A 14,594-nucleotide genomic window follows, 5' to 3' on the forward strand; every position below is an offset into this window, starting at 1 on the left:
TGAGGCTTCTACAACATTCCCATAATCAGGGATGTTGATATCCAATTCCATGGTTTAAAAATGAAGTCTTTGAACTTCATAAGCTGGCATGCTGTTTCCAAATTCATCTGGAATGTGCAAGCAGAGAATAAAGTATACTAATAATACTTTCAGAACAAAACTTATCCATATTTCTTGGAAGGAATCACCATTCTACAATGTCCTGAATGTTAAATATTAGTTTATGAGACACTGCATAGTGCCTCTTTGATGACTAATATAATCTATATTTCTCCAGGATTTGAAATGATGGAAAGATTATAGCTGAGCTGATTTTTGAATGGGTCACACTGATGCTACCTTAATGAGTCCCAAACTAGATATACATATAATATTTCAGAGAAGCAGTGTGTATTCTATTTTTAGAAATAAATCACACAGATTTATGTAATATATTTTCATTCTGCTTTTGTAAATCTCAGAAAAGTTGATATAACAATTAAAATACAACAATATAATACAATTAAAAGAATATAAAAATACTGCAGCCAACTGGTCATTTGCATTCTTTTAGTGAATCATTGATGCCACCTGGAGATTTATCTGTGTCTTCAGGGTCACCTGAGTAGTGCAAATGGGTGTGGAACCTTCTTGGAACTGTTGAAAGGGCTGTGTTATAGACTAAAGATAGATAGATCCTTCCCCTCTGTTAAGAGAAGGCTGTGAAGATGGTGATGCTTCTTTTAGCACCAGATTAAGGTTAGGCCCCTGAAATCTCTGGCAGAAACATCTTTTTCTTTTGATAGTTTAGTCTCCCGTGCTGGATTGAGCTTTCTATCCTGCTGAGTGTTTGATATCATAGCAAATAGGTATTAAGACCTGGTTAAAACCTGAATGATTTGTCTATTTTCTAACATCAAAATCAGACTGCTAAAACAGAGTAAAATGTCTACAAGAGATTTTTTAAAAAATACTGATAAAACATTTTATTTCATTTAACAGTCTTTAATGGCTGTTTCCAGTGCAAGACATGAAGCAATTCTTGTTAATGATTTGTTATCGTCAATTTATTCAGTTCATTTCCATAATCCAAAAGGTAAAAAGCTTTTAAAATTCTAACTCACAAATGGCCTTGGCTTCCTTTGAGCTAAAATAACTAAATCAAGTAGCTAATTAAAATAAAAAAGGAGTTCACCAGCCAGGAGCAATGCTCACAACATCTTTTTCAGACTCCCCCAGGAACTGAATTTACAATCAAGAATATGTGATTGCTTGTTCACTTTGTAAATCTCCAAAACCATGATCAATGACAGTAGTAAGAACTAACTTACTGGTAATAGGCACCCTAGCAATAGAAACCACTTGGGTTTAATTATAAGTCTAAGAACATCCCCAAAGGTATGAACCTGAATTGCTTTGTTGCCCTTATCACTATATCATGCCATTAAATACACTAATTAACACTTATTGTATTTAATCTGAATGTCATCAGCATATTAATGACACAGTATCAAAATATCTGATAACCACCCCAGCAAAATCATTTAAATATTAAATAGTAAAAGAGGTAAGATATTGATTTATGATACTGAATTGCCTAGTTTCCAAAGTGTAAAGCCTTAGCCTCCCAATATCACACCCTAAAACCATCAGTAAGAATGATTACTAAGAATGAAACCACTGTAACAAAGTACCTCTAATCAAATTATAGATGTGCTCCAGGAGTTGTTGATATTGATCAAGCAGTTAGAGATAATGAATGTGGGCATCTCTAGCTGAATCTGTCCAAAAACTAGTCCAGAATGATAGAGATCAAAATAATCAGTCTCCTCAAAGAGCATGAGCCAAAAATACCATCTTCTCAACCAACTTATCCCAAGAAAATATTTGTAACTAAGAAAGCAATGAATAAGCTCTTCTGGATCCAAAATTATATTTCATGTTCAGGACAGGGACACTTCAAGGAAAAATAAATGTGTTCTTCAGGTATTTGAAATGCCTGAAACTTTTAAAATCTGAAAAGCCTATGTAAATGTTGGAATTAGCACTTTCTCTTACTGAAGCAATGCACAGTTTGGAGAACCTCTTGGATACATAGTTTCTGCTCAGAGAATAGGTATCAGCTGTGGCCAAAAACATTTTTACAGTGATTCATCTGGTAGAGAATTTGCATTAGTTTTGCACAAGAATTCCTACCTGTAATGAGTTATGTCTTATCTTCTCATGTGTAGATTATTGTAGTGTGTTCTATACGGGGCTGCTTTGAAGCTGAGTTGGAAGCTACAGCTGGCCAAATCACACCTGTGTTAGTAGTTATAGGTATATCTTGGTATGCTCATGTAACACCTCACTGTGCAAGCTGTACTGATTACCAGTCAATTTCAAATTCAAAAAAGGTGCTAGTTAACCTGTAGAAAGCCCTGGCTATCTGAGAATCACCATTTCATTATTTCTGCCTGCTAGAAAGTGTTTTTTTCCCCCTACTGCAGCCTTTGCAATAGCCTACAAGTTCAGACTGCCCTAACCCCACAAGACTTTAACTGATCTTTAAAACCTGTTTCTCCCCCTCCCCCCTCCAAAGTCCTGGGAAAGATCAGAATGTGCCCATGTGGTATATTATATCTGCTTTAGTTAGGTTATGGCTGTTCCTGGATCATATTTATTGCTGCAGTATTTTATATTGGGCTGTTTTTACATATTGTATCTATTTTTAATCTGTACACTGTGAAGATTCAGGTGGCTTTATCAGTTTAAATTATGGATAAATTTAAAAATACTTCAGGTCATATTTTAATTATCTAATAGAAATGGGAATACCTGCATTGTTTTTTTCTTTACTTTAGCCTCCTTTTTCATAGCATATTGCAGGGGTGTCAAACTCACAACGTCATGTGACATGTCGTGACATATCGTGACTTTTTTTCCATTGCCGGCAATGGGGTGGGCATGATTTCTCCATGGGCCAGCAGTTTGACACCCCTGGCATATTGCATTTAACTGATTTTATACTGGTATACAACTGATGAAGAAAACAAGGTTCTTGTGAATCTGAATAAACTTATATGCTTAAAAGAGTATTGCAGCTAATTATACAATAGTGATTGCTGCCTTTCAAGAAAATGATTATATCCTTGTGCTTTCTCTTGCTTTCAACCATCAGAAATCAGAACAAAATCCTGCTAGTGTTTTTCTTACAGAGCTGTTTTATTTTCTTACTCTATTGAATATTGATGACCTCCTGTGGTGTCATTCTTTTACAACCTACAAGAGATGAGGGCCATTTTGCATATTTTCCTAAATGTTTTCTTCAAGGTCATTACTGACATCTGGAAGACAGCACAAACATCTTTTATGTTACATTTAACTTGCCAAAGCTGGAAGGCAAAAATATAATGATGATGCTGTCTCCAAATTCTAGAAATTTTATACTTTGTGTACTGAACCGAGTTTACTCCAACATTCTACAGATGAAAAACAGGGGCACCACTTGCAGCCCTATTCTTCCCATATTGAAGTTATTTCTAATTAAACACTATTGAAGTTATACAATGTGCTTGCATTTATTGAAGTTGTGCTAAGTGCTTGCATTTATTTAATTTCCTATTGTTTATCTTTTATTGTACTACCCAAGACAATATTTTGTATTAAACAGTGATTGGTCTATGGTATGAAATAAATCACTCAAGTTAATTTCACTAATCATAGCACAGAATTATATTGTCATGGTTTCTGAACCCTTAAGTACTCAGTGTATCTAACAGACAAGGGACATTAACTTTATGACATCCTTCCATCACTTGTCATCCTTTTGAAATAGACCAGAGTTATGAATATTAATATTACTTTTATTATAAGATTTCAGTAATAGAATTTTGCAACTCTGAATATATTTCACGCCTCCCTTTATCTTTGTGAGAACTAGAAAAAGTCTTTAATTTGATAAAGTATCTTACATTTCTGCCCTGGATTCAAATTTCTTTTTTCTGACAGTTGTCTTGGTTTCATCTGTTCCTCCTTAACACTGAGTCCCTGATTATCAGAATCTGAATGAGATGGGTGGGACATGTGATCAAAATAGATAAAATGTGATCAAAATAGACACTTTATGGCTCACCATTTACTCTATAGTGTACTGGAACATGGAAGAGATCTTGAGGTTGACCATGCAAGTGCTACAAAGATGCTGTGAATGAAAGAATCCTTGCACTATTGTAACATCCAGTCAAAGGAACTAGAAATTACAGCCATGATGGAACCTGCTGGCAAGCCCTGTTCTATGAGACTCCACTGACTTTGAAGATAGGTGCCCCAAAATCTGATAGAAAGCTGTGAGCAGCATTACAAAATAACATCCACAATTACCACAACAATGGACTTCCAATGCCCCCAATGTACTAGACTCTGTTCTTGCAGATTGCAGAGCCACTTTCGTATGTACAGATGAACGGAACATCAGAGTGTCTTCTTTGAATCTGAAGAATTAATATATATGTACTGTATATGTAGCTATGTTTTGGTAGAAATGGGATAGCTCTTTCAGGCTTGACAGCCATTTTTCTGGAATGATATAGGGCCTCGTGCTTGAGCAGGGGGTTGGGCTAGAAGACCTCTAAGTTCCCTTCCAATTCTCTTATTCTGTTATAATGAACTGTTAATGTGAATGAATAGAGTAGTCAGCACTGAAGTCCACCAATGCTTGTTCTTGATAATTCCAGAGTATAACATCTCAACCCAAGATGTGTCCATTTGTGAAATGAGGTTCTTGATCATAGATGTGAACATAGAAAGTAATCATTTTTTTCTTGATATTTTCCAGATAAACTCAAAAAAACCTCTATATTCAGAAAGAACCCATTTAATGGAATTCTTTTAACCTGTAGAAGATGGGAATTCTGTAGATCCAAGTAATGTTGATGCCTGTGCTTCTTTCTCCCTAGGTCAAGCCTTGAGCATGAATAGCAACATGAGCGGAACTCATCTGAGAGAAGCAACAGAACTTAGATTCCCCCCCCCCCATCTTTGGGATCTGAGCTGCATTCCTGCAACCTGCAAGAGCTGTTCTTTTTCATGCACAGAGGGGAGATGAAGTCCTCCAGTGAGGTGGAGAAATGTAGCTCAGTTTGTGAATATCTCAGTTCTGTTCTTACAGTTCGCCATAGCAGTTCCCTTCTGCACACAGAGGCAATTTGAACTTGGCAGGAAGCACTTTCATTCCATTCACTTAACAAACTAGGTCAGGGGAAGACAACCCAAAACACTTAAAGAGCCACTTAGACCCATTTCCCACCGAAAACAAAACACTGGGAGTCACAAAACCCTTTTGACATCTAAAATGAAGATAACACTGCATATATCCTTTTTTTACCTTTGTGCTATGTATAAAAAACTATAACGTGCTGCATTTATGAAATCAATGAACTGCTACAAAGAAAACACATTTTTATTTCTGCACTGCATGCAAGAAAAACATTTTGAACTAAAAAAAAAGATGCTGGGTCGAAGGTTACTTTCAAATAGAATACTGAATGTCTATTTGAGTCCTCCTCATATTTATTAAATAAAAAGCCAAACTTAACTTATCCGCCTGCAGCAAACCCAAAATGCTGTCTGCTTGTCATTCCATCCATCCATCCATCCACTCATCTGTCCACCCGCCCGTCTGTCCGCGCATCTTCCATCCATCCATCTGCCTATCCGCCAGTCCATCTGCCCGTCCGTCCGCCTATCCATTTGCCCATCCGCCAGTGTCTGTACTGGAGCATGCAGTCAGCTGAAAATGAATAAAAGAAGAACTATTTCACTGAACGTCAAATATATATTTGCAAAATAATAGTCAATTTTTATTTGCATGCAAAAAAAAAAAAAAAAAACATTTTGAACTCCAAAAAAGAAGATTCTGGGTTGCAGGTTACTTTCAAATACAGTAACAGCTATTTGAGTCCTCCTCATATTTATGAAATAAAAAGCCAAACTTAACTTATCCACCTGCAGCAAGCCCAAAATGCTGCCTGCTTCTGTCATTCCCTCCATCCTGTCCGCCTATCAGTCCATCTGCCCATCCGTCCGCTTGTCTGTCTATCTGCCTCTCTGTCAGTCCATCTGCCCATCCATCGGTCCATCTGCCCATCCATCCGCTCGTCTGTCCATCTGCCCGTCCATCTGCCCATCCATCCGCTCTTCTGTCCATCTGCCCGTCCATCCATCTGCCCATCTGCCAGTCCATCTGTCTGTCTGTACTGGAGCGTGCAGTCAGCTGTCAACGAATAAAAAAAGGACTATTTCACTGAACAGCTTCAAATATATATTTGCAAAATAATAGCCAGTTAAAATATTTCCTTTACCTGGTTAATGTGATTTTTGCTTCTCAACATCAGCACACAGCATCTGAACATCAAGGCTGTAAGACGTCACCTTCATCTTTAGACAAGATTGCAGGCTGTTGTCTGGGAGGCGTGAACGATATTTGTTTTTAATATAGTTCATGTTGGAGAAGACCTGTTCACATATGTGGATCCGAAGATTGACAGGACTCCAAATGCATATTTTTTCATATTTGAGTAAGTGCTGGGGATGACATTCCATGTGTCGAATATAAGTTTGTCCTGTTTGGGAAGGTTTTCAATGTCACTCCATTTGTGATTCAGCACGAGATTGGCCTTCTGACGGGCAACATCTTCAAGATTATCTGTCAAGCATTGGAACTTGGACACCCATATATCTTTGTCAGCTATGTCTGCAAGTTCCATCTCCAGGTCGGGTTGACTTACCCCTGCAAATGCAGTCATATTCAATGCAGATGGATCGCTGGGAGTGACAGGGAAAGATAATGCATTTTTTTCCTCTCTGAACTCACAGAATCATTTCCCAAATGATGTTTGTATTGCAATGATTGCAGACTGCAAATACTCTGAATTTATCATATTGTCACCTTGTTTGAACTCTCGCAAAGAGGGGAAGTGAGACAGTGTATCTCTTTGTAAATCTCTGCCAAACACTGTCAACTTGTGCTCAAATGCCAAAACTTCCTCCAGCATGTGCAGGGCTGTGCCTCCTTTACCCTGAAGAGTTGTGTTCAGTGTGTTCAGGTGTGCTGTCATATCTACCATGAAGTGCAGCTTTTCCAGCCACTCTGGTCATTCCAGATCAGGAAAGGTGAGCCCTTTGCTGTCCAAGAAAGTTTTCACTTCTTCCAGACACGCAGCAAAGCGTTTTAGCACCTCCCCTCTGGACAGCTACCGGACTTTGTTGTGCAGCAGGAGATCAGAATACGCGCTTTCTACCTCCTCTAGCAACAAATAGAACTGACCGTGATTTAAACCTTGTGCCATTATTTTATTGACAATCTGAATGACAACATTCATCACTTTTGTGCATTCTGGAGGAAATGTTTGAGCACACAATGCCTCTTGGTGCAGGATGCAGTGAAATGTTAGCAGCTTTCTACCCAGCGACTTCTGCAGTAAAGCCACAAAGCCCTTGTGCGCTCCTGTCATACTTGGTGCCCCGTCAGTAGCCACTGACACCAGGTGGGTGGTGTTTATTTCATTGGTTCTTAAATAATCCAAGACAGCCTCACAGATGTCCTCTCCCCTGTTTGGCCTTTTAGTGGTATCAACTCAAATCATTTCTTCCTGTGGCCCAGCAGAGTTCACTTATTGGCAGAACAGCGCTATTTGTTCAATATCACTTCTGTCTTTGGATACATCACAGGCAATTGAGTATGCCTCAGCTGAACTGATGTCTTTAATTTGCTGTCTGGTGATGTTTTCTGCCATTTTTATGGTTCGATTTTTGACAGTCTTCGCAGAGAGAGGCATATTTCTGATTTTCTACACAATTTCACTCTTGTTTTTGAAGTCCGAGAATAGATGTTCTGAAATCTTAATGAATGATTCCTTGATATACTCTCCATCTGTGAACATCTTCCCGTGCCTGACTATTTCCTGAGCGGCCACAAAACTAGCATATGTAGTTGAATTTGCAGACTTCACCCACTTCTTAACATGATTCTTGCTCAGATCAACCTTCCGCATCAATTCCAAAACGGCTTTTTTTCTCTCATCTCCATCCGGGTATTTTTCAGCAAAGGCTGCGTGTTTATTCTGGAAATGTCTTGCAACATTTGACTTTTTGTTGTTTGCCAATTTCTCACCACATATTGAACATACTGGTAAACCAGTCTTGTCAGTTGTGAAAGCAAATGAATGTGCCCATGTATCATTAAACACTCTGTTTTCTTCCAATTTTTTTTCTTTTCTTGCATGATTTATCCATGGTTGGCCTACTGGGGGTCAAAAAGCACAATAAATCTCATGCTAGCAGGTGTCGCACATTGGCAATTATAACCAGTACTGGGAATCAAATAATTTAACAACCAGTTCACTGCAAAATCCCTCCCACTGAGCACCCCACCGCCACTATTTCACTGCCACTGCTGCTTCCCCCCCAAGGACGGAGCGCTCCGCCGCTACTTTACCCAGTGGTGAAGGTGGAGTTTGGGAGCAATCCTGCTGCTGCACTTCCACTTTCTTCAACCATGATCCTCCCTCTCCAGCCAGCCAGCTCTTCATGAATTTAACATGGACATTAAAATGTTTCACCACCTTTACCAATATCACGAAGGGAAGTTTAAGAACTTTAATTGTGCTTGATCAGGTGCACTCATTTTCCTCCAGTCACTCTCTTGGCATCTCTACCCACTATTTCACTCTCTGAAAGCCAGAGGATTCACAACAATCCACACTCATAGAGAGGATCCTGCAATCTAATCTGAGCCTGTCATAACCTTTCATTATAGCAGGTTGTTCTCTATCTCTGTCTCCATCTGTCTGTCCCGCTCTTATTACAATGTTCTCTGTTTTTCAAATATTTTTATTAAGGATTATAAATGAAAAGTGCAAACAATAAAAACCACAAATAGAAAAGAAAACAAATGCGGGGGAAAAAAAGAAAAGGACAGGAGAAAGAGGGGGGGGGAAACCCTTTCTCCTTCATCCCAACAGGTAAAAACAATTTTAGCAGCTAATCTACCATCTTTAAATACAGCATAATTATCCCCATATTTCATCTAATTAAACAAACATCAAAATATTTCATTAAACGTTCTTTACTAAAAGTCTAGTAAGGACAACCACATATATTCATATTCTTCTTCTCTCTCTCTCTCTCTCTCTCACTCTCTCTCTCTCTCCCTCTCTCTCACTCTCTCTCTCTCTCCCTCTCCCCTGTCCCTACCTCCCTCCCCCTCCCAGCAAAGCACTTACTTGGAAAGTAGGACAAGGACCTGCAGAATTAACCAACCGGCTTTCTTTTTCTTTATTCAGAAAAGTATTCCAGCAGTGTTCAACAAATCACTGTAAAGAGACAAATACCTTCCTGTTAAGCCATTTTATTTGGATGGGTTGGATTTGTGTTGTTAAGGGAGACATTTGTTTAATGAGTTTTGCCCCATTTTGTGACCTTTCTTACCACCGTTGCTAAGTGAATCACTGCAGTCAATAAGTTAGTAATCAGGCTGAGAAAGTGGAAATTACACATTGCTACTAAAAGGGCTTGTGGTTCCCTGTGCGATGCAAGAAATATGATATTCAGGGATGCTCCTGAAGAAAAGGCTGTGTGCAGGTAGAAAGGGTGATATTTCAGTAAGGGGGTGCAATGATTACAATAAGCTCCTGCATATAGAATAAAATAGAGCTGGGAGGGATCTTGGAGATCTTCTACTCCAGCTTCCTGCTTAAGCCCGTGCAGAAAAGTGGGGGTCTTTAAATAGTTATGTCCACTTTTCCCCCCTTTTTCCCTATTTTTTGCAGACATCCACATGTGTATGTGTGTCAGGTTTGGAAGCCTCCCTTTAAGTCTGTGCGTGTGCACAGACATAGGCTGACTTAGGAGCGAAAACACTGCTGGTAGATCTCGTGGGATTTTTACATGCAGTTTACTTGTGTGCGGGTGGGGGGAGGAGGAGGAAGTGCAAAGCAGCCAGTCAGAGCCCAGATTGTTTGGAGAGAGAGAGAGAGAGAGAGAGAGAGAGAGAGAGAGAGAGAGAGAGAGAGAGAGAGAGAGAGAGAGAAAGAAACAAGAAAGGAAAAAAGAAAGAAAGAAAGAAAGAAAGAAAGAAAGAAAGAAAGAAAGAAAGAAAGAAAGAAAGGGAGGGAGGGAGGAAAGACAAGAAAGGAAGAAGAAAGGCAGGAAGAATATGGGAAGGAAGGAAAGAAGAAAAAAAAGAAAACAGGAAGAAAAGGAAGGAAGGAAGGAAGGGGAAGATATAACTTTCAGCAAAGCAGCCTCCCTGCAAAAGAAACACATTTGCACTTATGTGAGCAGACATGTGCCCCCACAAGCAGCTCCTCCCTCAGCCTCGCTTGCAAAAACCTCGCCCTGTCTTAAGTGCAGGCGAAACCTGCCGAAAGTCCAACCAGCCTGTGCAGAAGGTCCAGCCCAGCTTCTTTCCTCCCTTTTAGCTGGACAACCTTTAAAATCAGCCTTTTGTGTTTATTTATTGGGAGGAAATCTGCAAGCATGCCAACTGGGGTGGCGGGTCAGGCTGGAGAAGAGCGGCCAGCACACCAGCCGATCCAGGCTGAGCCACCCCCCTCAGCAAGCGTGCTGGCCGGGTGACACCGAGGCTGCTTTTGAAACAGAAAGCATTGGGCAGAGTGAAACGGCTTGCTCCACGCCTCAGAGCCGGTAGGTACACAACAGATGTTGTGGGATTTTTGCATGCAGTTTACTTGTGTGGGGAGGGGAGGACGAGGAAGCACGGAGCAGCCAGTCAGAACCCAGATTGTTTGCTTATTGAGAGAGAGAGGGAAAGAAAGAAAGAGAGAGAGAGAGAAGGGGGGAGGGAGGGAAGACAAGAAAGGAAGAAGAAAGACAGGAAGAATATGGGAAGGAAGGAGGGAAGAAAGGTAAAAAGACAAGTGAAAGAAAGAAAGAAAACAGGAAGGAAGGAAGGAAGGAAGGAAGGAAGGAAGGAAGGAAGGAAGGAAGGAAGGAAGGAAGGAAGGAAGGAAGGGGAAGATATAACCTTCAGCAAAGCAGCCTCCCTGCAAAAGAAACACATTTGCACTTATGAGAGCAGACATGTGACCCCACAAGCAGCTTCCCCCTCAGCCTCGCTTGCAAAAAACCTTGCCCTGCCTTAATTGCAGGCGAAACCTGCTGAAGGCCCAACCAGCCCGTGCAAAGGTGCTGCCTGCTCGCCTTTCCAGGGCGCTCCAGCCCAGCTTCTTTCTCCCTTTTAGCTGGACAACCGATGCAGGCTGAGCCCCCCCAGCAAGTGTTTCGGCTGGGTGATGCCGAGGCTGCTGTGGAAAGGGAGCAGTGGGCAAAGCAACAGCTTGCCTCAGAGCAGGGAGGTTCTCACTAGCCGATGCATGCTGAGCTCCCCCCCCCCAGCAAGTGCTTCAGCCGGGTGACACCGAGGCCACTTTGGAAAGGGAGCATCGGGCAAAGAACAGCTTGCCTCGGAGCAGGAAGGTGCTCACCAGCCAATGCAGGCTGAGCCCCCCCCCCCCCAGCAAGAGCTTTGGCCGGCTGATGCGAGGCTGCTGTGGAACGGGAGCATTGGGCAAATGGTTTGCCTCTGCACCTCGGAGCCGGTAGGTGCCCCTTTGGAGGAGGAGGAGGTGCCATCACCACCCCTGGTGCTTTCTCCCGGGCTGGGTGGTGGAATGGTCGGGCGCTCCCTCCCTTCTCCTGGCCTACTACAAGTCCCTGGAGAAAAGGGCCTACTCACCTTTCTAACAGTTTGTGCAGTCTGAAGAGAGAGAAGAGGTTTGTGGGCAGTCCCCAAAATGGCTTGTGGGCAGTCCCACAAACCAAAGAAGTTCATCCAATGAATTCAAACTTCACAAGTTTCTTTTTCGTGAGAAGTTTGAATTGATTGGTTGAACTTCTTTAGACCCATTTTTTTGGGGGGGGGGAATGCACATGGGCTGGGAGCCAAAGGAGACGGCTCAAAGAGCCACATGCGGCTCCGGAGCCACAGGTTGCCAACTCATGAACTAGGTGATTGCTTAACACCCTTATCTGGCAGTGCTGGGATTGATCACTGAGCAAAGCAGTCATGAGGGATCCCACTTAACGATTGCTTCACTCAACAATCCAGATTCCAGTCCCAGTTGTGATCATAAGTTGAGGACTACTTATAGTGGAAAAGTGCCAGTAAATGGGGGGAGTTTCCAAAATGGGACTGTTGTAATTTATAAAAGTGTATGGAGACTACAGTATTTTGGAGCCCAAAGCACAGAACAAGCTATCATGCACTATGTGTGCCCTGATTTAATTTTTCTGCAACTCAAACCTAGGCTGGATAGCTACATTTTGAACTGGATAAGTGAAGACGAGTGTATGAATAAATAAATAAATAAATAAATAAATAAATAAATAAATATTTGCATTTGTGTCTTCAGTATCTTTAGAAATAAAAACAAATAACACTGGAGATGTTGTAAAGACTTTCTTTTTGACTCTCAGTGTGAAAACACTACTAAACAGAACAAAAGACTCCATAAAAGCCTCCAAAATTACCTTCTCTTCCATACTCTTTAGGATTTTTCACATTGCTTTATCTTAATTCTAAAATCATCTGTAAACCTAATAGCAGTAAAACCAATGTTTCTCTAATAATTTTTTCTCTCCATTATTGATGATCTAGGCAGACTAATTTAAACTAGAAATTAAGACTCTAAACATTGTTTAAATCTGTCAACAAAACTCTTTATTCTAGCCAAATGTTTATTTTTTAGGTTCATTTAATAGGCATTTTACTTATTATTTTATGTACTTCCCCACTGAAATAATAAAAAATTGGATTGTTGTTATTTCCCAAGTAAACTATTCAAATATTATGATTTTCTTATTCTTTATATGTATATCTGTTTATCATTAAAAAGAGATAGTATGTGCAATAATTGGATTTAATTCACCAAGAAGTACTTTGACATTTTTTTAAAAAAAATAATATTCTTTGCAGAAGTGGGAAATTTTGGAACTCCCAAAGCATCTCAGAATTATACCTTTGAAATTCAGCCATAAAACTGCTAGTTTTCAGCAACATAGGTTTCTGAATTGTTTGAAAATTAAAATTTAAACATAGGTTTCTAAACCTTGATGATATTTACTGTATTTTTTGCTCTCCAGAATTGCCCCCAGTCATATGGGGATATGATTATATCATTTGGCATGACTTTTGAAGCCTTCAAAAGCAAAGAAAATAAAAGATGGCAAAATCCAGTTCAACTCCTACTCACCAAAATATGGGCCATCCCTGTCTTTTATAGTATAAGGCAGGGGTAGGCAACCCAAAACACTTAAAGAGCCACTTGGACCCGTTTCCCACCAAAAACAAAACACTGGGAGCCGCAAAACCATTTTGATATCTAAAATGAAAATAACACTGCATATATCCTTTTTTACCTTTATTATAGGTGTGTGTGTGTTTGTGTGTATGTATGTGTGTGTGTGTATATATATATGTATATGTATGTATGTATATATATATATATATATATATATATATATATATATATATATATAAACACACACACACACACACACACACACACACACACACACACTACACACACAGGTAAAAAAAGGATATATGCAGTGTTATCTTCATTTTAGATGTCAAAAGGGTCTCTCTCTCTCTCTCTCTCTCCCTCTCTATCTGCCCTTGGTCTGCCACTCCTCTTCCCCTGCTCTCTTTCTTTCTCTCTCTCTCTTTCCTCTCTCTCCCTCCCTCTCTCTCTTTCTCTCTCTCTTTCTCCCCCCCCCCTCTCCTATCTGCTGCTCACCTGACAAGCTTCAGGCTGTTGTCCAACAAGATCAGCGGTAGGCAACCTCGTCTCTTTTATGACTCATGGACTTCAACTCCCAGAATTCCTGAGTCAGCCTAGCTGGGCTAGCTAGCTCTCTCCTGCCCTTCCTGCTTCCTGCAGAGACGCAGCGAAGGGAGGAGTTCCACCCAGTAAGCTTTTCAGCTCCTCGGAGAACATTGTGAGTGCACTCTCTTTTTTACACACACACACACACACACACACACACACACACACACACACACAGAGAGAGAGAGAGAGAGAGAGAGAGAGAGAGAGAGAGAGAGAGAGAAGCAGGGAAGCGCAATTCCTCTCTCTGTCTCTGTCTCTCTCTGCAAAGGCAGAGGAGGCTGGGAGCCGCAGGGGAAGGCTCAAAGAGCCGCATGCGGCTCTGGAGCCACAGGTTGCCGACCTGTGGTATAAGGAGATGGTTTTAAGCTGAAATTGTGCTCTTGAGCATTTTTGGTAAATAAAATAAGCCATCAAATTTTTGCCATTCTCCCTTATATCTATCTCTTTATATTCCGTATAATTCTGGGTGGCTTCCTCATCATTATGACTAATTTTTTAAAAATGAGATTTCATGGACAGGAGATAGCAGCACATAATAACTAGTAGAGCTCACGTGATTTGTGCTAGTGTCAACCTCTGACTAGATATAGTGCCTTATCCTCACTCATTCCACAGAATTCACATTGTCATACAAAAACATGCACTGTATTGTCCATTAGCACTTCAATTTCATCATGTTCCTCCTTTGTGCCAGATGCCGGGAAAGGAACCATTTTCTTCTTG

Source organism: Crotalus tigris, unplaced genomic scaffold (assembly GCF_016545835.1).
Source record: "Crotalus tigris isolate CLP2741 ecotype Arizona unplaced genomic scaffold, ASM1654583v1 scf7180000024167.7108832, whole genome shotgun sequence".
NCBI lineage: Eukaryota > Metazoa > Chordata > Lepidosauria > Squamata > Viperidae > Crotalus > Crotalus tigris.